Consider the following 19,752-nt stretch of genomic DNA (forward strand, 5'->3'; position numbering starts at 1 on the left):
ATTATGAACAAAATGATTCCCCATTCGTTTAAATACATCGATAAAAAAGTTTGAGATATGGTTGAAATTGTTAAAGTGAACACAAAATTTATGCAGCCAAACATTTTGCGCCTATTTTTACCCCGAAAAATGTTGGTGGCAAATATCTCCTTCAACACTCTTATTATATGTTTAATATTTAAACTAGTTTTTATACTACCTGCTAGAATTACGTTTATTATAAAAATATTTTCGATTTTTTCAAATTCAGCTTCAAAATTAATATAACAAAAGAAAAGTGCAGTTGTATATTCAATAGCGGTTGAAGAAAGAACAAAAATAAATGGTAAAACATAATGAAATCCACCCTATAAAAAAATAAAAGAACATCATCATTAATTTATAAAACATAAAATAACAAACATTAAAATTTTTTTTTAAATTACGGGCGTGAATGTATGAAGGAATGGAAGTATTTACGGTTAATAAATTACAAATATAAAATGAAAAGTTTTACAAAATGTTTCAGCGATGGCTATGAGTTCCTAACATGATTGTTAAGTTTTCTAAATACATTCTGTTTTCTAAATATTTAGAATAATAATATTAGAATAATAAATATTTAGAATATAATATTTATATTTTCTGTTTTCTAAATACATCTTGTTTGTATTTTACAGCTGCATGTGAAAGTTAGTATTTCTTTTATTATAGATCTATCTAAAACATTAAATATCTAACACTTAATTCACCGATTAACACAATTAAACATGATAAACTAAAATATTAAAAATTATAACTCGCTTTCAAATTACATCAAAATCGTTCTTCTAAACCATTTTTTAGAGATACTTATATAAATAATTTACTGTAGAAGCTATCAAAGATTATTTTGTCTTGTCTAAATATTATATATAAATATTTATGTATATTTTAATGAGAAAATAATATATTTTTTCATTTAGTATCTTTTTTTTGTCATGAAACCAGTCATTTGACTGGTTTGATGCAGCTCTCCAAGATTCCCTATCTAGTGCTAGTCGTTTCATTACAGTATACCCTCTACATCCTACATCCGTAACAATTTGTTTTACATATTCCAAACGTGGCCTGCCTACACAATTTTTCCCTTCTACCTGTCCTTCCAATATTAAAGCAACTATTCCAGGATGCCTTAGTATGTGGCCTATAAGTCTGTCTCTTCTTTTAACTATATTTTTCCAAATGCTTCTTTCTTCATCTATTTGCCACAATACTTAATCATATAATATAATAATATTAATATTATAATATTAATATAACAATACATAATCATATCTTTTCTTTATAAATTTCATATTATTTTCATGTGTTTTTCATACTGTATATCTATAATACAATATGAATTGTATTTCATGATTTTATATAATTTGTTTTTAGTTGTAAAATTAATACAGTAACTGATTTTCCTTAAAATACTGGTAATTTTGCATGCCTGCTGTTTAATTTATATTATCAAAGTATATTTTAATTTAAACTATTTAATTCAAATCGCTAGTTAAATACAAGAAACTCAGAATTTATAAATACCTTACTTATTTAATGCCAACAACATAACCGTATTTGCGATAAGATCAAGAATCAATAAATTTAAAACGGCACTTTTTAAAACTGATAAAAAGATATGATTAATAGAAAGTAGTAAACTTAACAAACATTTAAATTAGTAATAAATAAACTGATAGATAATTGTAATAGCTTATCGATTAGATGCCCACATGCAGCTAGTACTTAGTACCTTTTTTTCTTTTTCCTGTTTAGCCTCCGGTAACTACCGTTTAGATAATTCTTCAGAGGATGAATGAGGATGATATGTATGAGTGTAAATGAAGTGTAGTCTTGTACATTCTCAGTTCGACCGTTCCTGAGATGTGTGTAACTAAGTTAATCAAACATTGATAAACACTGGCTTTAAATTTATCGGGTTACATTTTTACGGAAATGTTTCACTAAAAATAATATGAAAATAGATAAATCACATCTAAGAAATGACATCATTACACACTGTAATATTACATTGTGTTATTTTGCATGTAAAAAACCAAATTAAAATTTCAAGTTGTTAAGTAGATAACAGCGGAAGGTTTTTATAAATTCTATTTGTAATTAAACTGTACTGCAGTCAACTAAAAATCTGTTCTACAAATATACTGAATAGTCTTAAAAGATCGATTTAAAATTTCAAAGGTTTATTTTTTTAATTCCCAAGCAGCTAACATATGAAAAATCAGGTACAGTTAAACAGCTACTGACAGCTGCCTGTTGACATTAGCAATAGTTTTGAGAATACTCATGCGGGTTAACCGTAAAAATTTGATTGTGAAACTATAATAAAAAGTGATCATATACACATCTGGGAGATTTTAAACTAACCCTTGGAATATCTTTACTTATATAAATAACTAGGCGGAATAAAAAAAAAAATTAATTTTAACCACTGAAATCAGAACAAAATAATAATTACATAGTTTTAAATGAATTCCCTGTTTGTGAAAATTATAACAAGTGTAGTCACGACCATCTTTAATCTCAAAAATTAATCTGTACGCTTAATTGTTCATTAAGCGTTTGCTAAGCATTGTTCATTAAAAACGAACTTAAATATGTTAGATTCTTCATTTTATTTAATCTAATACAAAGCATATGCTAATGGCTTAACACCTACTGTGTAAAATTAAACAAAAAACAAATTGAAACAAAAAACTACTTATAAAAAATACAAAATAGGTAGTTTTAATTATTTTTTTTTGTCTTCAGTCATTTGACTGGTTTGATGCAGCTCTCCAAGATTCCCTATCTAGTGCTAGTCGTTTCATTTCAGTATATTTAATTGTTACTTCATTAAAACTAAAATCTCTGAATTACAATGTTAGAGGCAAAGACAGCATCTATTTGAAAGTTTTTTTTTAAGTTTTTTTTTTTTTTTTTGTCTTCAGTCATTTGACTGGTTTGATGCAGCTCTCCAAGATTCCCTATCTAGTGCTAGTCGTTTCATTTCAGTATACCCTCTACATCCTACATCCCCAACAATTTGTTTTACATACTCCAAACGTGGCCTGCCTACACAATTTTTCCCTTCTACCTGTCCTTCCAATATTAAAGCGACTATTCCAGGATGCCTTAGTATGTGGCCTATAAGTTTACAAAGAATAATTGGATATAACTTCAGTATTCAACAAAAAATATACAAATATAACTAACTATACTATGAGCAGAATATTTTAAACAGCATAAAGAAAATAAACAAAGTAACAGTGATTACATGGAAGACCATGTTATACAGCAGAATATTTTATAATCCAAAATAACAAAAAAAATTTATTTTTTAATAGAACGAACTGGATGACCTTAATGTAAAAATTAACCAATATAATGTATAAAAATGTTAATACACTTTTCTTCTCCTTAATCCCTGGAACATTTAATAAATAATTTTTTTCTACGTTTTTGTTTATGACAGCAAAAATATTAATTTAAAATGGTAACTTTAAACGACAAACTGAATGAAATTGCATAATAAATTTTTTTTTAAAAAACTTGAAAAAGTTTTCAACCTTCATCAGTAACTCAAGTCAAGCAGTCTTTCTGTAAAAATTTAACTTCTACAATGATAAACAAAACCAAATTGTAAGCAACTTCTTTTTTTTTAATCAGACTTCAAACTAAAGGTTGTCATAAAAGCATATGAATATGTGTTAAAGTATATATATTTTTTTATAGTAATTACACAATTTGGTTCAGTTTATTGATATGATAAGTTAAACATTTTAAATTAATAATGACTTTATTCAGATCAGTTATAATTGTACTCTTTACACCATCTCAGGAATAGGGAAGTGTGAAACCTTTTTATTCCTTCTGGAATTGTTGACAAATCATCTTTTATTAGATATTGTCTAATTCCACGCATATAAATATTAATATATTTTTCCCATTTAAGATCTTTTGAATTAAATGGAAAAATTTCTTTGTCTCTCTCAACTAATGAGTGCCATAATTCCTGTGTATTTTTATCAGAAAATTCCCATTGCCTTAAAGAGAAATATGAGATTACATCCATAAATTTGTCAATTTTTTCTGAAATTATTAATAACCTGAAATCAAATAAATAAAAACAAGTTAATCGATTAATTTAGGTATCAGGTTTTTAAATTTATTATTTGTTTATTATTGTGGTTTTTTATTATTATTACTGTTGTCACTACTATTGTTATTGATTTGTCTTATTTTATTTATGTTCTTAAATTAATAACTTATAATTATAGAATCATTTAAAATTTTTAATCTCTCAATATCTTGATCGCCGGGAACACGCAACAATATGTTTATTAGCCCGACGGGCTGGTCTAATGGTTAAATCATTGTCACAGATCAGTTATTTAATAGTTGATTTTTGAAGTCGAAGGTTCTGAGGTTCTAATCCTTATAATAGTTAATCTCTTTTATATTGATTTGAATGCTAGACAGTGAATATGGTATACTTTCGTGATTGGGGTTCAATTAACCACACGAGTCAGGAAAGGTCAGCCAGATTTTGTACAAGACTACATCTTATTTACATGATGTCATACATATCACCCTTATTTTAATTGGCCATGAGGGGGGGTTGTTTGTTGAAATCCCATAAATTAGAAGTAAAGACCCTGTTTTTTTATGTGGAATATACAATAACTTTATTAAACGGGTAATAAACATAGAAAACTTTTAAACAAAGCGTGTAGAGAATTTAATTCTATATGAAATAGTGTAAGATAAGTTGAATAAAACAAAAAAAGTTAGAACAATTTGAATTTTATTTAGAAACAGTACACTAGATCAAGTTTACTAGTGCATTATACATACCGATTTGTAATAAATGTTCAAAAATGAGCCCACCATTTTCAACACATTTTTTTGCATGCTTCTTTCTATACTGTTTTTGTTGCTCTTTTTGTTCTTCAGTTGTCCTTAAGCGACTCAGCTGCATCCATAATGTGGACAATTTATCCCTCACGAGAATGTATTTTTGTTTCATACAAAATCTTTTTTAATCATCCTCAGACGCAAAATTCTAACTGTGTTAGATCAGACTATCTTGGTCACCAGGAATGTGGATCTCCACAACCAATCCATTTTTCAGAGAAATGATGATTTAAGTGAGTTGAAACAGCATTAGAAAAGTGGGGAGGTGCACCATCGTGCTGGAAGTACACTTTGTGTCTCATTGGCAGAGTAACATCTTAGGTACACCTGAGGATGTAAATAGACCTCAGCATTAAGCGGCCAGGTTATATGAACAGTCAAAACAGCTGGTTATGAAAATGGTTGTACCATACACTGATGCTAATTCTGTGTTGAACATTGTTTTTCACCGTTCCATGAAGATGTACTTTTGCCTCTGTAAGCTCATTTCATAAGTTGTTGACACCATCTCAAGTGAAATTTGCTTCGTCAGCAAATAAAACATACTTGTAGAGTTGTCAATTTGTATTCCATCAGTTGTAGAACTGTATGTGAATCAGACCATCTCCTGGCTGTAGATGTTGAAGTGGTTGTTTATTATAAGAATAAAACTTGTTTTTTAAATGTCCTCCAAACCATCAAATGTGAAGCTCCGGTCCACTTAGAAAGGTGCCATACATGATGCCTGGACTGCAATGAATTGCTTCAATAATAATTTTATCAATAACAGCATCGTGTTGGTTAGATCATTTGTAGCTGATACGAATAATAGGTAGTGAACCAGTTTCCTGAAGATTGCGAAAATTCACGTTAATTGTTTTGATACTGCAATCCTGTGATTCAGAAAACGTATTTCATATTCTACAACAGCAGCTGTAGCATTACCATTACATTCACCCCATATCAGCGTATTTCTCTATTGTAAATAAGTATGGCATTACTTCAATGACAGACCAATTACATTCAAAGTGAAATTCACAGAAAGACTTCGATAACGATAGCGCAGTTTGCTGTACCCGATATACTTAATGTACCTCAAGAATGATTTAAAATCCAGTGTTGCATAATGTTGAACAGTTATTTTATTGGCAACTTTGAAATAATCTTTTAAATTTATTTTATTTCTGTCAATAGTTGTGTAATTTCCATTTTTTTTTTATTTTTTAACAGCAAATTTTTTTTTTCAAATTTTTCACATGCCCAAAAAATAATTTTTCTTTTTTGTTTATATTATGTAAAAACTTTTCTAAGAAATATAGTAATTCTATTACTTAGTAATAGTACCTAGTAATAGTAGTAATTCTATTACTTATAAATACCTTCCAAGCAAATGAACGTTCATAAATCCAGGAGAATGCTAATGTTGAATCTGAATACAAATGTATTTCATGAATATGTTTATTCAGAGCATTTATTACCTTCTCTAATAAATGTGAGAGTAGTAAAGAACCAGATAATTCAAACCTTGGTAGTGTTATTTGCTTTAAAGAAGTAGGTCTTGATTTGGAACAAAGTAAATTACACAAAATTGTTTGATTAGAAAATAAGAGTTTGAATGTACGACCGTAATCCTTTATGGAGGCATCTGAAAATCCATGTATTTAGATTGAATTAACCTCAGCATCATCGATGAATTTAATTGGACGAATCATCTTAATTAAATCAATTAAGTGCAACTGATTGTATAATTTACATCATTGAGGTAACATCATTGTGAGTAATCTATCATTCCAATTAATTTTAAGTTGCATTAAAGATAGCATAAAACATTTATGATAGAAAACAATAGGACCAATTAGACCTAATGGGTCAAATATTCCTGCAATAATAGTGAGAATAATTCTTTTAGTATCAATAGATTGAGTAAATGTGTCTGTAGAATTGTTCCATAAAATGCCTAAGATATGTAACTCATGTTCATGGGCTAAAGGAATAGAACAGTTGTGCTCAGGAGTAGCAATATTATGATTACACTGATAGGCAAAAAAAAAATTTTTTAATGTTTCTCCAAGTGTGATACCATTTCTTGAATTTCATTTTTGCATACAATACAGATCTGTAAATAGAATTTTTCTATCGCCCTTAGTTTTAAGTAAATTACGCTTCAAAAAAAAATGAAGGGAAAATATAGTTAAAATCTGTAAAATTTATAATTTTGCATGGCCATACATTCTAACATGGCTATGTTAGAATGATTTCACTGATGTTTTTCTGTTATAAATAGCCTCAAGCACATCCCAAATTAATATCCAACAGTAATCGACTAGCATGTTAGTATTCCATTTCCCTTTATAGACAGCTTTCCATCACCAAAATGTCTCTAGAAACATTCACTGTGTTCATCACTATCTCCAAGGTTGTCTGGGAAAAATTCCAAATATTAGTGGAGGAAATGTATTTTCAGACATATTATATACCATAGCTCTTATGAAGTAAAAGTTGATTAACAATATCATGGTAATTGTTGGATTTTTGTTTGCCGAGAAAAATTTTGCAAACGTCTTTAAATGAAGCCCAAGCTACACGTTCTACATTATTTAACATTGTGTTAAATACATCATCTTTGACCTCTCTCTTATTTGAGGACCAACAAATATTCCTTCTTTAAGTTTTCCTTCACTTGCATTCAGAAATTTCTGAATGCAACTATCCTTCTTCATTGCTTTTACAAAATTTTTCATTAGTCCTAGCTTGATCGGGTAGGAGGTAAAAATATTTTTTGGGTTTCAACTAAGGGCTCATGAATAATATTTTTCCCTTTTGGAGTTAAGTTATCTCATTTCTTCTACTCTTTGGTAACTAAATGTTTATCCCTAGCTTGGCTGTCCCGATCGCAAAGAAAACACATGTACTTGGTATAGTCTAACAAAATAGCTATAACTTTCAAATCACCACATATGTTCCAGCTATGTTTTTTATAATTTATTTGTTCAAGGACGTCTTCATCACATCGTATATCTCTTTCAAATTAATATCATAAGTGATTGGTATTGAAGGATATTTGTTACCGTTGTGTAGTAGAACCGCTTTTAAACTATACTTGTTTGACAAATCTATCAAAAGGTGCCAGTCCTCAGGTTTATGAGCTTGTCCTAAGTGCAACATAAGCTCATATATTTTTGCAATAAATCAAATTATTTTCATCAATAAGTACTGAAAATTTCTTTTTGCCGGCTTCAAAAGCCTGAAATTTTGTATTTTTTTGAAGTAAATTCCAACCTTGCAGTCTTAATCCTAACAGTTCAGCTTTTTTTTTTTTTGATGAATTTAAATCCCTAACTAAGTCATTTAATTACCTATTAATTAAAGGTTTAGTCACCTTGTGATATAAGAGTGGCTTATTTGAAGATAATTCAAAATCAAAATCATTGTTGCCCTTCAGTACTGCCTGATTCTTCATCGCTGCTTTCAAAACATACATCCACAGGTGGCTCAGGAACTGGAATAATTTCACTGTGAGGTACAGGTCTGATTGCAGATGGCAATGAAGGATATTTTACACATGTTTAGGTTTTTTAGAAATTCCAGACACATTTGTTAAAAAAAGTAACAATCGGTTGCATGATCCTTTGGTTCATGCCAAACCATAGGTATACAAAATGGCAAAGCCTTCTGTGTACGTTTCAGCCGTCCTCTTAAATATGAAGAACAGTTAATGCATATCATATGAGGAGTCATAATTACTAAATTTATCATTACCTAATTTAGAATCATTAATGTTATCAGTATAAACTAGTATGTTGTATTTTTGTTGACATAAATTATATAAGTTATTTGAGTAACATTGATTGTTACTATGACCTTTGTGAAAACATATGAGACAACTATTATTATCCTCAAAAATCTCTTCGTTCATCATTGGATAAATTTAAAGATTCTTTGCATTTTTTTAAATTTATGATTGCCATTACAAAATAAACATTGTTTAAAGTTAGATCTAGAATAATAACTAACATTGTTGTTTATGAATCTTGTTAACATTTAAATTAGGATGTTTGCAATGAGATTTAAATGCATTGTAATATTGTCCTTCAACATTTCCAATACTGAATTGTGAATTTATAGTACTCAAACTAAGATTTTCCAGGTTGTATCATCTGGTTTCAAGAAATTCTAAGAACTCTTGAAAGTTTGGACCACCCTTATTTGATAATCTTTCCTTCCGTAATCCAGCCGTGTTGTTAGAAATTGAATTGCAACGAATTTGAATATGTTAACTGGATGTTGTATTGCTTCAAGTGAGTTTAAAAATGAAGAAATATCATTAATGAATTTAGACTGAAGAGCTAATGATTCTCTTTTTAAAAAATGTATTTTTAAAATGCAATCTGTATTAAAATATAGTCATAAATTTTTTATCAAATGTTTTATTAATAAATTTAATGTGATTTTATCATTTTCATTGGTTAATGGAAGCTTTTTAATAATGGCTAATGCTTCATTTTAGCGGTGAATGTAAATAATTTAATTTTTGAACATTTGTTAAATCTTTTCAAGTGTGGATTGATTCATTAAATGTATTAAAAACTTGAGGCTATTCAAGAATGTCACCATTAAACAACGGTAAATTGAAAAGGTGTAATTGTAATTGTTTAGTAGCTGTGTCTACAGAATGTTCTTGATTATTTACTCTATGCTGACTATTTAAAAAATGTTGCAGCTTACATTCTATGTTGCATAATTTTTTCTTGATTTGTTCTTGACCTAAAGACAAACTATCATTATCAACATCCATTTCTAATTGTATCTGAATGGAATCATATTTGCGGTGCAAATTTTTGTAATTTGAGTACAGTATAGCTCTCATCTTGTGATGCGTCAAATTTATCCGCGAACGTTGCAATTCTTGTTACGAAAGCCTTAATTGATTTTCAATGTCTTAAAAATTGTTCTTTATCCATAATGATTACAATAACTAATATGGCCAAAAAAACTAAATAAAACTAAATTACACTAATAATATTATATAGATATTGGTGTTAACGTAAATTATGAACCTAGATCCAATGTAGTGAACAAAACTCCAAAATAATATTTTCATTCATTCATAATTTAATTATTATTATTGAATATGAAGATTGAATTTGCCAAATTGCAATGTATTTATATGTATTTCGCAATATGAGAACTTCACAAGTAGCTGATATTTCACATAATTATTTAATTATCCAGTCATATCCATATTTCTTAATTATCCGGCCCAGAGGACAAAAAATAATGTACAACAATTTCAGCCATGGAGCAATTCGTTGGATCTAAACTGTATATAATAAGTAATGCCAGATAACCAATTATTCATAATCACTTCCTTTATTTGCTTTCAAAATTTACACTTCATTTATTAAACATTGCAATGAGTTATAATAATTTATGTTTTTAGTTAAGTTCACATTTTAAGTATATATTAAATATGTCTAGCTAGAACAATAAAAATTTAGTAATGTTGCTTATACATGTTAAAATAATTCAATTTAACAATTAATCGGGTGTACAGATACTTACATGTTAGGAGCATTCAATAAAAAAGCTTCTTATTACATTTCCAAAAAGGAAAAAATTACAGAGAAATATTAATGCTACAAGAAAGTGAAATACTAGTGGGTTTAAATTCCCTTACATAACTGGTGTAGTATCTACATTGAAATTAAAACTCAAAATTTTAATAAATTATAATAATAGGCAAGATTACTTGAATGTTAACATCCATGCAGCATCTACTGCTGAAGGATGAGATAATTAATTGCCAGGATGAAGAATTTAGATTTGGACCCAAAATAGTATCAAGCAAGTTATGGTTAAATTTACTGAAGCTTGTTTGCTTGCTGGTATTCAGAAAGGTAAGAAATAGCACCATGATTACTAACATTATTTGAAACTCCTAACTCTAGGGAAAAAATATTATATAACAAGCAAACAAAAACACAACATTTAAGAGAAGTTTCAGATAAATGAAAAATTGTTTTCACATATTTATGCGAGTAAAACTAGACAAAGTTTCTACAATTACAATTTCATTAAGTCTATAGTTTCATTAACATTAAGTCTATGCACAGTATTTATTAAGAAAAAAAATAATACTTCATAATGTGCACAAATACATAAAGGACAACTTCAACACAACAGTTTTCGTTTTCTAGTATTAGTAAACGTTTAATCAGAAACAAGTTATTACTTTCACTGAAATATAATTATATTACTCAGTTGTTGTTCCTGCCTACATCAGTTTTAAACCCTGTGTTGGTAGGATATCTTAAGAAGAACCCCTCAATTCTTTCTTCTGATATGTTAAAGCAGCTCTAGTAAGAAACTAAGTGCTCATTGGAAGCTTTTTCAGAGTGAAGTAACAAATCATTAGGGTGGGTATTCCATTTTGATTGATCTACATTTGCAAATGTTTATAAAGAACCGCGTAAAAAAATTATTTGTTTTAACATTTTTAAGCTAATCTAGAGCAGCTTGATTTCCTCTATATTTGCTTTAAAGTAATAGTAACCTTTTATTTAACTTATTTTAGGCGTTACTGATGATACAAGTATTTGATTAGTTTCCGGTAATTACACAATCTAGAAATTGTACAATATAGAAAATTATATGGCAGTTGGTAAAAAGTAAATTCATATAATTTTTTTGTACATAATTTCTCAGTCTTCTTAAAAATATCTCAGTAAAAATGACTTCATCTCATTTAATGATTAAATAATACATATACTACTCAACCTGTACCCACTGAGTTGGTCTAGTGTTGAACTTATCATCGCAAATTAGCTGATTTTGATATCGAGAGTTCTAAGGTTCAAATCTTAGTAAAGGCAGAAGGCCTTTACTAAGATTTGAACCTTAGTTACTTTTATATGGATTTGAATATTATATTGTGAGACCAGTGTTCTTGGTGGTTGGGTTTCAATTAATTGCACATCTCAGGAATGGTCAACCTGAGACAGTGCAAGACTACACTTCATTTACACTCATACAAATCGTCTGAAGTAATGCTGTAACAGTGGTTCCGGAGGCTAAAAACAGAAAAAAAAAGAAAAACTACGCCTGTAATTCTAATTTTCCAGCCTTATATTGCACCCTCAATGAGATATTTTTAAAAATCTGTTCTTTGCAGTTCGCCTAAGTATGAAAGGAACATTTCATTTTCAAGTATTTATGTTGACATCACCAATGAATTGGATTTCATTTTTAATTATGATAACAATTATAATTTCATGATCGTACTACAGAAGATATAATAATTTGAGTATTTGTGATCAGAGCTGTTCTACCAAGATTAACTTAAAGAATATAAGCTGATAAAATTAAAAGCCATACTTACTTCATCATATATACTTACTTATGCTTGGTCGTACTACAACTACTGGTAACCCTTTACTACATCTTCTAACAATGTCTTCTGCTACTGCTTTAGTATATACATATGTATTAGGAATATCATCCAGCAGTCTGAAATAAAATAATTTTCATATTAAGTTCTACATATATATAAACCATAAAGATGTTAATCATATATAAAATCATGCCTCTCATTGTAGAGATGTTATCTTGAGTTAAATGATATAATATTGTATTACCACTTTTTTTTTAAATGTTAGCACTTGAGATGAAACTAGTATGCAGTCTTTCTGCACACTTTTGTATATCTTCATTCAGTTATAAAAGGTTGTAATAATACAGCAAACAGAAATATTAAGAAAAGTTTTAATTACCGTTTGGTAAAATGGGTATCTAAGAAATTTATCGGAACTAGTTTTGCTAAACTGATTTTTATAAAATGAATAAATAAATCTTTAAGATGGGGGATTGTCTTAAAGACTCTTTATTAACTGATTGTTTCAATTAATTATTTTGCTAGTATGCATTGTACAAAATACCATTTTATAAATTATACTTAAGAGAACATTTTAAGAATCTTCAGCTTTATTAGATATTAATATACTTTAAACGATTCAAGTCTCTATCTTCATTAAAAAATAAAACATGCTATTCTTTACTTTCAAAACATAGAACTAAAATGATTAAAGCCTATGAAAGTGTTAAAAAATTTATATATCTGCACCAAGAAAGTTCAGTTTCCCCCCATAATTATATGATATTTTTACAGTGTACTGATCTTGTATGTTCCAGTACATAACAGATTTTAAAATAAGAATGAAAAAATGATTTGGATCTTCATTCTATGGTAAACTCACATCTAATTTTTTTTTTCATAATCTGTATTATTCAAATATGATTACTAATTAAAATATTTGAATATGGAAAATAAACATTTTTGAATACTTATAATATAATAAACATTTAATGAATCATTACTTCCTTCTCTGAACACAATTCCATGCCTATTTTTGACAAGTAATCTTAAGGTATGTATACTGATAATGGTATATAATATAATAATGATCGTAATTCACCTTTTTTTTTGGCTTTTTTAAATATATTATTATAGATAAACACATCAATAATTTTGTATTAATTTCTCAAGCATGATTACTGCTGATATGTTTAATAAATTATTAAAAAAGTGAAATCCACCTTAACAGCAAATTAAATGTGTCTCTAGATCTTTCAGTTCCTTAGAACATCGTCAGGAAAATAAAATAATTTTATAAAATAGTCAAAAATTAAAATGATTAAGCAGTCATTATTCTCCTGACAGTGGTCTAAGGTAAATATCTAGAAAAACACATTTAATTTGCTGGTAAGGTGGATTTTCACTTTTTTAATAATTTTTTAGTACTAATGGATACAATCAATAAATAAAAAAGGTAATAAAATAAATCTTACAAAGTGTCAGATTTTTTAACTGTTGATTGTTAAGGCACTCTGTTAATGTTATTAATTTGTTGTCGTCAATGGTTGATATATAAAATTTCTCTTCAATTTTATTCAAGTGACAGTTAGAGTAGGCTGTTGATACATATACAAATGCCTAAAATGAAAATAAAAAAGAATTTGGTTTAATTAACAGCATCTGTTTAATTTGAAATGTAATTAACTTTTGCTATTTATATTTGCATGATAGTCATTGATGAAAATAGATTTTAAAAAATACACAGAATTAAATAAAATATGATTTCAAAACTCATTCTGGAACAATTTAAGTTTTTTGTAGTAATCTTTGGTGAACAGGAGCATATTTAAAACAGTAGGTTTTATTTTCTCATGATTTTAAACAACTGATTTTATTTTTCTTATATCTGTTTCCTACAAGTATTTTTATACAGTTATATAGTAATAATTTTTGTTAGTTGTTTTTTCATAGTTTGGAGTAAGGCCAGAAAAAGGTATTCATACAACTTTGGTAACGTTTCAAAATGCATTAATTTCCTCTTAAAAACAGGTAGAAATCTGTGCTATAAATCAAATTCGATTATTTATTAAATCAAGAATCTTCTCTGAAAAATGTTTAATAACATATCACCCTTGAAATTGACACAGCCTGACGACATGCTATCCTAAACACCCTCAAAGAATGGGGACTCAAGGGCATTATACTTGCTTTTATTAGGGGTTTCTTAAATGGTCGAACTCTCCATGTTTGTGTGGAGATTCTCTCTCAGGTAGCGTCAATGTGGAGAATGGAGTACCAATGAAGTGTATTAAGTGCCACGTTATTTTCTATAGCCATCAACAGTATTATTAAATGTGTGCAGACGCCTGTTTCATCTTCTTTATTTGTTGATGTTTTTGCTACATATATTGCGTCCTGTTCTACAGCCACAGCGAAGAGACTACAGAACACTGTAAAGCCTTGAGTCTTTGTCCAAGGCTTTACATTTTCACCTTAGAAAACAAAATGTGTAGTCTTTTCTTGTTTGCAGGACTCCTTTATTCTGCAAGTCTTTCTCTGTGGAGAGCTAATTGCTATCTCAACTGATGTCGGATTTTTAGATTTATTTTTGATAGCTGCCTTATGTGGGTCAAGCACATCAAAGAATTAAAAACGAGATGTTCCAAACTTTTAAATATGCTGGCAAGTCCTTAGGAATACCAATCGGGGTGCCATTCAGTCATGTATGTTGTGTTTTTATTATTCCTTAGTTAGTTCCCATTTGGATTATGGGTGTGTCGCTTACTCTTCAGTGCGTAATACCATGTTTAAAATGGTGGATGCTGTACATCATGCTTTCCTTCACTTGCTACAAGTGACTTTAGTTCAAGCCCTGTCATAAGCATCCATGTTGACTGTGGTGAGCCTTCACTTTGGGATAGACAGAACCAGGTTCTAGCATCTTATTTTACCCGTCTTAAGGGACAGCCAAATCACCCGACTTTAGACACAGTCCTTGGAAGTCCTTATTTTCAAAGGTATGAGGACCGTCCACGTTATACTGCCCCTGCAGATATTCGTACCAGATGTTTACTGCACCTTCTATTTTTCCAATATATGCGTGTTCATATCCTCCGTGGAGAATCAACCTTATAAATGTTATGTTTGACCTCATAATATACAATAAAGAATCAACACCAATTTTTTTCTTTCAGCAAGTGTTTCACCATATCTCCAAGACAAACCCAGACACAGCAGTATACACAGATGGATCGAAAAAGAACAATACCATTGGATGTGCATTTATTGTTAATGGCCGAACCTATATGTTTGGTCTACCTGGTATTACGGTAGTCTCTTTACTGCTAAATTATACACTATAATTAAGACTTTTAATATCATTAACCTTGAGTACTGTCATATCCTTATTTGGACTGGTGTAGTCCTCTCCAAGCCTTAGAAAATTTTTATTCCAGACATCCTACTGTCACCAAAATTTACAATGCAATCGCCGAGTTGAACCATCGCAACACACAAGTGAGTTTCTGCTGGATCCCTAGCCATGTAGGGATTCCGGGTAATGAAAGTGCAGATTTCACTACTAAAGATGCACGTAGTCAACCATCCTTCACTACCCATGTTACTGCATCCGACTTTATTAGCTTTGTAAAACTCACTTCATGCAAAGTGGCAGGATGACTGGACAGCTACAGTAAACTCCGGCACATTAAAGATTCTGTGTTGCCATGGAATTCCTCATACAGTAAAATTCATCGTGAGGAAGTGGTCCTCTGCTGACTGCGGATAGGCCATACAAGAGCTACTCACAGGTATCTGATATCAGCAGTATGCATATAATGTGACTGCCGCTTGACTGTGCACCACATCCTTGTGGATTTCGTGCGTTATGTGGCCTTACGTCGCAAATTTAAATTACCCAGCAACGACAAAGAAATTTTGAGCAGGATGTTTTTATTTTTTCTAAGTGTTTGTATTTTAAATACTTTTTAGTAGTCTTGTTTTATTTTTATACTCTTATGAATTTCATTTTTAATTTTTATTTTTTCTGTTATCCGTGTTTAATAATTTTAGTTTAAGTTTTTTATTTTATTTTTGTATTTCATATTTTAATTTAAGTTTTAATTTTGTTTTTAGATTTTTAGTGTATGCTTTGTATTTTGTTTTTATACTTTTGTTTTCCAAGTGATGATAACGTAAAAACATTTTTCACCCAAAAAAAAAGAAAAAATTATTTTAAGTGATTTTCATTAATGATTTTTAGTATCACAAGCTGAAGCTGTACAGGCCTGCTGTTTAAAGATGTTTTCGGTAAAGAAATTTAAAAGTGAGTAATTTTAAAGTGACTATTTTAAGTGGGTGAAAGAAATTTCATACCTATGTAACAGGGAAAGCGCTAAACAGAGCTTTGTTTTTACATAGTAGGTATTATCTTTAGAAGAACAAACATTGTTTGCTAAAAAATCAACAGCATATTCTGCAGTCATTTCAGTTACTGATAATACAGTTGATTAATCTTTGATTCAGATTGCATAACATAAACTTAAAGCTTAGGATTTTATGATTTTGAATACTGCATAACTGAATGAAAAGAAAAGATTCAGCCATAAATTCCCAGAAAGTGTTTTATTATTTTCCAATTTTCTTGCAGTTAAAAGCTTAGACATCGGCTTTACATAAATTAATGTGGAGATAAAACTGCACTTAAATCTGGAACATTATGTCAAATATACTTGAGGGAATTCATTGTGATAACTCATATGAGGCTGTTAGTATAATTACAAAGTATATTGGAATTTTAAATTTAAACAGTTGATCAGAAGGTTGTAAAAGTATATGGGATGGGTTTTTTTTATGTAGTGGAAATTAGTGAAGTAAATGGAAAAAAAAATATTGTAGGTTTGGAAATCAAATTATGAGAAATGTTTGTGAGTGAACTTAGACAGGTTTTTTTTTTAAATAGGATCCGTGATTAATGGTCTGAAACAGTAGAAAAAAAACCAAAATTCTGAATATAAAAGAAATCTGAATATAATCTGAATATAAAGAAATTATATATGAATAATGCAATTTATCACATCTTTAAATTTTTCAATTTCTTTGATAATATGAGCAAAACTTTAGTAATGGTAACATTAATTGGAACTGCTTGTTGCATTTGTTCATCAAATCTTACTGTTCCAGCCCGATGAATAATTATTGTTACATTTACTTGAAGCACCTTTTGATCTGTAATCGAAAGGCCCAACATAGGTTCAGTGCAGTCACCCAAAATTAATGATACTTTCTCAAACATAGATGGATCCACTTTTGAGAAAATCTGGAAAAAACCAAGTACAATCATAAAATGAAAATCAATGATCTTTATAAAAATACAAAAATGTTTGTGCATATTTGTGCAGTTCTCAACATCAGCAATAGTTGAGATAAGTACATAAACTCATGTTCCCTCAGTCATGGAATAATTTAATTTTTTTCGCATTAATACAATGTTGCCATTATTTTGCATCGGTAGGAAAATTTAATGAAATTAAAAAAAAACTGTTTTAATATTAAGTTTTATCACATTTAAAGCCCAAAAATTAATTGCTCTTAAATAAAATTATTTATCATTATATTTAGATTTTTTTTATTACTTCCAATTACTCTTTTAAAACATAAAAAGAACAATATCCTCCGTATACATTAAAAATTAAATCACCCACAGCTTCAATTTAGACTGAAAATATAGATTTTGTATTATCATCATAATAAGTATTCCTGATCTGAATGAAATTATTATTTGTTAACAGTTTACAGTATTTTGTAGTATTTTAATGTTGCTTATATTTTTGGAATTTTGCAATTAAAAAATTTATTGTACTATTTTAAGATTACAGATAATGCTGTTCTGTGGATGAGTACTGTTTATATTTCTGGCATGTGTGAAAGTTTACAAATATTGTGTTATTAAAATGTGTTACTGTTAAGAGGTATATAAACATACATTGATGAAGAAGAATTCCTTGGTTGACTAAAATGTGGTTTACACGAAGACCACAATGTTTAGTTAATTAAACTTAGACATTTTTTACTTCAAATTGAAAATAAGAAAATCATTTTTTAATTTTCTTTTGTAACCTTACATTTGGTGAGAGATTAAAGTTAAAATTTGTACGATGGAGTATCGTTAAGACACAATTTCCCAGATACGAATGTCGTGCGTAATTTTGATTTACATTTCTTGAAGTTAGTTTCTATATAGCAGCGGATGAATTGTCACAGAGATTCATATAGAAATTAAATTTTCTAACGTGAACATTATTACTTTGTATCTATCTACTCGACACAAAGGTAATTGAAAAACTGTCATTGTTTACATACAAATATTCGCATATACGTGGTCTCTTCAGATAGTAACCGAACTATCTTTTTTATTTTAATTATTAATTTTACAGATTATTGGTCCTTCTCCCTTCTGAGTACTCCCCTCCTCTATTTACACACTTTTCCCAGCGGTGTTTCTACTTCGCAAATTAGTCCTGGATAGCTTCATTTGAAATGACCTTTAAGGTCCGTGACGAATTGTCTATAGTCTCAAAATGGCGTCCTTTCATCGCCGATTTTAATTTCGAAAATAAGAAAAAAATCGCATGGATCCATTTCTGGCGAGTAGGAAGGCTGAGGAAGGACAGTAATCTAATTTTTGGCACAAAGTTAAGTCTACGGGCGCATTGTCATAGTGAAAGAACCACGAGTTCTCATCAGAACTCCGGTCTCGTTTTGCGGATATTTTCACGTAACCGTTGCAAAACACCTTGATATTGCGCCACGGTTCACTGTTTTACCTTGAGAAAAGAATTCAGAATGCACGATTCCATTAAAATAAAAACAAAGAGCATCACTTTGACATCGGATCGAGATTGCCTTGCTTTCCTGGGGCGTGGAGATTCTTTGTCAATCGATTGTGATGATCGAACGTTTGACTCGATGTCGTAGCCGTAAACCCTGCTTTCGTCTACCGTTATGATCCTTTGCGTGAATGTTTCATCGTCTTTGGTTTGTTCAAGAGGTTGCCGACAAACGTCTGCTCGATGTTCTTTCTGCTGTTTGGTCATCAAACGAGGAACAAACTTTGCTAACTCCATGCACGTTCAATTTTTCAGTCAAAATGTCGTGGCACGATCCGATCGAGATGCTAACCTCATATGCAAGTTCTTTGACAGTCATCGGCAATTTGCACCCGCCAGATTTGATTATCTGAACGCGGGTGTATCAGTTGAAGTCGAGGGTCATCTTCGATTGACTGATGACCACTTTTAAATCGTGAAAACCATTCGTACAGACTTCAAAAATAGTTATTCGTTGTTAATACTTTTACTTTATTCAATAAATAAAAATATCATTATTTCTAACTTTTAGTCTTATTATTTTTTGAAGTCGGCTTTTATTTTTTATAAATTATTTTATTTCACAATTTTTAGTGGTATCTATTCTCTCTCTCTCTCTCTCTCTCTCTCTATATA

The 19,752-nt window shown here is 29.5% G+C and overlaps 1 long non-coding RNA gene across 1 annotated transcript; it reads right to left on the minus strand.

Moving 5' to 3' along the window:
* Nucleotides 1-57: 57 nt before the first annotated feature.
* Nucleotides 58-13,879, minus strand: LOC142320835 (uncharacterized). The gene is made up of 3 exons (XR_012755479.1): nt 13,744-13,879; nt 12,296-12,405; nt 58-347 (listed from the first exon to the last, which is right to left on the minus strand). It is a non-coding gene; the product is annotated as an uncharacterized LOC142320835 (long non-coding RNA).
* Between the last annotated feature and the right edge of the window lie 5,873 nt (nt 13,880-19,752).

This window comes from Lycorma delicatula, chromosome 3 (assembly GCF_047948215.1).
Source record: "Lycorma delicatula isolate Av1 chromosome 3, ASM4794821v1, whole genome shotgun sequence".
Classification (NCBI taxonomy): Eukaryota; Metazoa; Arthropoda; class Insecta; order Hemiptera; family Fulgoridae; genus Lycorma; species Lycorma delicatula.